A 6065-nucleotide genomic window follows, 5' to 3' on the forward strand; every position below is an offset into this window, starting at 1 on the left:
TGGCATATAGGGGGACACACTTACATACACACATGCCGATTTTTTTTGTTTTTAACAAATACAAAAAACATTATACAGTACAAAAAATACATTATTTTACTCACCTTCTACTTCTCTTGACTTCCGTCCTCTGGTAGCTGCACACTGTTCTACTCTATGCTGACAGGATGCCACTGACCTGACATCCGGTGCTGCAGCAGTCTGAGTGCGAGGGGGCGGAGCTTCCACCTCACGCTGCTCCCATCACTATGCAGCCATCAGACTGCTGGGAATGTAATCTAAACGGCCGGTGCGTGCTGATGCCGCCGGCCGGAGCTACTTTAACACTTTTTTTTTAATTATATGGTAAGCTGGGTCGGCTTGCCATATAAAGTAAAAAAAAAGTATTAAAGCAGAGCCGGCCGGCGGCATCAGCACGCATCGGCCGTTCAGATTACATTCCCAGCAATCTGATGGCCGCATAGTGATGGGAGCAGCGTGAGGGGTGAAAGGTCAGTGCGAGGGGGCGGAGCTTTCACACCTCACACTGCTCCCATCACTAGACGGCCATCGCACACGGCTGCTGGGTGCTGATGCCGGCCGGCCGCATCAGCACCCAGCGGCCGCTTTGATTAGATTTCGGGAAGCCTGGGGGGCAATTGCCCCCCTGCCCAGCCCGCCCCTGGCACCGAGGGAGGCGTTCATTGCCATTTGCAGCCGCTCAGCGGCTGTCTTCATGGTAAGTCTGCCGGCCGCCCAGCCCACGGACCTTCCGGCCCACCGGGAAATTTCCCGGTATCCCGGTGGGCCAGTCCGGCCCTGTGTACGTCCGACATACTTAGCTCCACTAACAATTACATATTTAAGCTCTTTACGTCAACTAATACAAAGCAGCACATTTAGCCATATTCCCAGCCTGCACTATTTATATAAGCAGCGCTGTACCATCACAGACACATAGATTAACCCAGAGTTTAGTCTGGAGGTTTACAGCTTTCAAAAAACTAATCCATGTGAGCCACGAATACCCTTCTTACCCAGAAGACACGCTTTACAAATAATTTTGTTTGTTAGTTGGGCAACAAATATAGAATAAACAAGGAATTTAATGTATTTACCTAACAGAACAGAAATGAGCTCATTTAGTTTGAAAATAACCTGCTCATCCCAGCTGAAGATCACGTACCCGGACGTGCACGTTAGTGCTCTACCAACAGGTAGTGATAGGGACACTTTTAACGGAAACTAAACATTTTTGTAGGGGAAGGGTTGGGGGGGATGCTAGACACGGGCTAATTGATTTTGTTTACTTGATAGGCTTCTGAAAGCCATTTATGAAAGTGGGCAAGTCATTTCGGCATAATCCTGATGTTTAGTAATAAATAGTTGGAGAATGTGAAACAAGTTTCTATGTATTATGTTCTCGATAGCTAAAATGTTACTGAGGGATATGAGCCACAAAGACAGATATCTACCAAAAAAGTCTATCTGTTACACACAATGTATTCTTACTTTGAGCAAGTGAGTAAAATTGGGTTTGATTCTTGTGAATTTAAAATTTAGATTCACTTTTAGCTTATAGCAGCTCAATATGTTATGTACAAACCCGCCAAACCATAAAACCATTTGAGCTCCAGATGTCTCCATAGACCGCTAAAACAGCCACACACTCCAATTCCCACCAAAATACCATTTAGTTGTCCCTGTCTACTTACCAGGGGCAGCCATCAGAGTGCTGGAAGTCGAATGCAGACTGAAAGCAAGTACTTTCTCCCCAACTGTAGCCATTGGGACTGCAGCAGTAGGACTCCAACGGCAGTGACTCCTATATTCTACACAAGTGTGACATCACAATGCAGAGCCCTGCTTTAAAGATGTTGGCCCACCTGCACTGCTGGATGTAACACATGTATAAATAAAAGGCTGTTGCCATAGGTGCTTAAAGTTTTTTTGTACGTTTTTGTTTATCTATCTTTATCTGCGTGAGAGAACGAGTGAGCGAGAGCATGGATGTTATAACATGGGGTGCAGGGGTGCCAACTATAGGATCCTCCCCAGGTGTCAAATACTCTAGGCATGCCCCTGCTCTTGTAGTTGTAGAGGTAATTTAGGAATTTGCACAGGCATATGGTTATCTTAGACAAGAGCAAGGATCTTACATATTGAATTATACCCCAGGATGCTGTCCAAAACAGAATTGGTTGCGTTATTGCTCTGTCACAAACAAGAGAGTGATTATTTTCGAAGCCAGGCTTCCTATGGCAGTTCTTTGTGAATCCCGAGAGTCTTTTCTCAAAATCTGAAAGCAGATTGAAAAGAATCAGGAGGTTATTAGGGAAGAAATTGTACTCTTTGTTAGCATGAAGGTGGGGTATATGGTTATTATTTGTAGGTTCTGAGTCAATAGGGTATGTTTATAGGTTTATGGCTCCATTCCTGGTCTGGAGTAGATACAATCCCCCATATTTAATTGGCTGGCTGAAATCATGAGTAGAATATTGTGACCGGTTGTGCAGATCCCATCATCACATCACATCTTTGTTACATCGGTCATCAGGGGCGTAACTAGACGCCTCAGGGCCCGGGTGCGAGAATCTGTTAAGGGCCCCCCCACCCCCTCACCTCCTCACCCCCCCCAAAAAAACCATGATTTTTACCCAACAATTTTTTTTCAACAAATTCAATTTACATATTGAATCATATCTGTAAAAAAATCAAAGAAAAAGGGGCGCATGTACAAAGGGCATAATCCAGGGGTGTCCAAGTTTTTTCTGCAGTGGGCCACTTCATCAGAATTGTATACGTGCGCGGGCCGCACTCATTTTTCACTGTGACAAAAAATATGGCCTTTAATAAAATATGCAGATTAAAATAAAGTAAAATGACACAAAACCTTTACTCTTCCTCTCACTGATTTCTGGGCCTTGAAAGTTTTGCGACTACAAATTCAGGATTCCCTAGATTTATTCTAGGGATGAACTAAAATGAAAATTCTGGACCAAAACATTCAGGGTTCACTTAGCCAAAACCGAAAATGACCCCCACCTTTAAAAATAATAATAAAAACTCACATGTTTAATAAAAGTAGGTAACACACAATTGGACAAAATTAGCAATATGACTTGGCATGATAGCTAACAGCAATCACACTCCTATCATACCCAGGCAACCAGTAAATGCTGGTACAGGGTGGCTGTAAGTGATGTGCAGACCCCATACTGCTGGCAGCATCAATACACAAGGGGTTTCAGCATGTACTGGCTGACTTGGCATGATAGGAGTGTGATTGCTAACAGTAGTCACAGTCCCATCATGCCTAGGTTCCAGCACTTACACATCCATCCAGTAAATGCTGGAACCTAGGCATGATGGGACTGTGATTACTGTTAACAATCACACTCCTATCATGCAAAGTCAGCCAGTACATGCTGGTACAGGGTGGCTGTAAGTGCAGACCCCATACATTACTACACAAGGGGGGCAGCTGGCCAGGTTTCAGCATGTACTGGCTGACTTGGCATGATAGGAGTGTGATTGCTAACAGCAATCACAGTCCCATCATGCCTAGGTTCCAGCACTTACACATCCATGCTATCACACACACATCACACACACACACACTCATAATCATTCATTCACAGATTCATTCCCTCAATCACACACACTCATTCAAACACCCTCCCCACCCCCTTACCTGCACTGCAGCTCCTCGATGCCGCTCACAGACTTCAGCAGGGGGCGCGGCCTCCCTCTGCCTTCTCTGCTAAAGCACAGAGGAAGTAGGATGTCATGTGAACTCCGCTTCCTCTGTGCAGTCCAGAAGACCCTCCCACAAGTAAGTAGCAGGGCTTGAGTTGCGGCTCGCGTAAGATCGGTTGCCCTGGCTGCCGATCTTATGCGGGCCGCACCTCGAGGTCCGCATGTTGGACGCCCCTGCCTTATTTAAAAAAAAAAAAAAACGGAAAAAAGATTTCGGGCGGCCACTGTCGGTCATCCTTTGCTGACGATCCCAGCCTACCCTATACCTTTTGCTCTTACCATTTCTCATTTAGCTACGTTATGTATTTTCTAGAATTTATCCAAAGAAGAGGCTAAGTCTTCGATCCACTCTTATATACAGCGAGACCCTCCATCTATGGGAAGCAATCCATTAAGAAAATAGTTACAAAAAAGTATTACATGTAACAAGTTGCTTTAAACTATTGCCAAATTGGGTCCTCGGTCATCGTAACATTAATCATCTACTCTAATATTTCCCAAAATTTTGGCAGGAAATAAATGTTCCCAGAATAGAATCTCAGTGTTCTTGATATGACAGCCTTCATATTGCACTTAATTCTTCATCATGGGAAAGTAGTGGATGAACAGGTTTAATATATGAAACCCTCGCAGACAGAACCCCAGACTGCAAGAGAGAACAGATGATTTTCCCAGCATGGGGTAAAATCAGAACACTTACAATTACTCGGTGACAAAATGAGGACAATTTGACATTATCGGCCGTGGAACCAACAAATACAAGACAGAAAGTGTGAGTTTGTATATTTAACTTGTCCTTTGCTGGAATGAATAAGCATATTTGGAGTTCCAGATTTAAAATTAGTTTGAATGAAGCCATGATCTTTGGGTGCATTAACGTTTTAATGGTTTCGCCCTAGAAAGAGTTGCATATGCATTACAAGCTAGTGAGTGGGCATTCATACTTCCCAGGTGTCCCTGATCAGGAGGGACAGTACTTCTTTTTGACCCAAATACCCCAGTTCCCTCTTTTCTAGCGCTTGAAAAGTTTGAGTAGTGATTAGCGTTCTACTGCCACAAAAGTCATGATCAAACAGCAGTAAATTGAGTTATAAATTAAAATGTATGAATAAAAAGCATTATTCTGTTAAATACCTTACTTAATTACATAAGAAACTATACATAGGTCACAAATACATAAAAAGTATTCATAAAGCTTTTCTTCCAACTATGGCTCTAACCCCATTGACCACATTGTTAATGATGAAACATGACGAAGAAGGGTTCTGTTAAGTGCGGACTTAAGTCAGGTGCTCTCAAGTCAATTTTTGACCGTCCTCCCATCTGTGTGCTGGAACCTCTTTCTACTTGGCTTGCATTCCTGCTGCACAAGCTATTTAGTTAACAAAGTCGCATAACCTTGCATTTTCTGTAATGCGTTTAGAGGTGTCATCACAAATTGCAGCATTACATCATCATCCCTAGTATTGCTGAATGGCCAAACTCTTCCTAGAAATATGTCTATAAAATATTGGCCTATTCATAATTTTTCAGGGACTGATAGGATGTTGCTTGTGAAAATGGAAAAAAGCCCATGGTGTATTTGTGTTTAAATCCAAACCAAATGATAGCAAGTTCAACCCATGGTTTCACACTTCGGAGCTGGAAATACCGCTTCGGCCTACACAACTTCAGCATACCTGTTATACAAAGCAGAAGAACATTGGTTTGCAGACTCTTCTGTGACTCACGCTGGATACAATACACATACTCTGTTGTAATGGTGTTTCAAATCAGTTCCGTAGGCCCAGTATTTATTTATTAAGTGGTTGTCCCTTTTCTGTGTATAATTAAGAACTTATTGACATATAATACTTCTGGCCACCTGCTGAGGCTGGATATATCAAGGGCAGTCACACCCTATTAGACCTGGAAAAAAGAAGAGTTTGAATGAAACAGTTGGAGTTGTAGCATTAAAAAAAATCCCATGCTGAGCTACTTCTGCCTTGAGAGACACATTGATAATGCGACTATTACTGTTTAAGCATTTAAAGAAAGAACTTAAGGTCTACTTGTTAAAAAACATCTGTTGCCTGCTTGCTTTATGCAAGAACCATGTTACTCTATGAAAACCCAGGAAAAGTAGAACCCAGAAAGTCTTCGCGTTCAGGGTAGAATCAGTCACCTAATTATTGGAACTATAGGCAATGAAATTCCAGATCCTAATAAAAATGATGCCACGTTCCCCTCGTGACTTGAGAATCTCTGAAACACATCTGGAACTTGATGTTGCTTTTGCTCCATATACTCCCATCTTTATGGAAAATTATTCCAAACTTAGAAAATTA

Source organism: Sceloporus occidentalis, unplaced genomic scaffold, assembly GCF_023333645.1.
Source record: "Sceloporus occidentalis isolate IW3139 unplaced genomic scaffold, rSceOcc1.0.p SCAF_223, whole genome shotgun sequence".
NCBI lineage: Eukaryota > Metazoa > Chordata > Lepidosauria > Squamata > Phrynosomatidae > Sceloporus > Sceloporus occidentalis.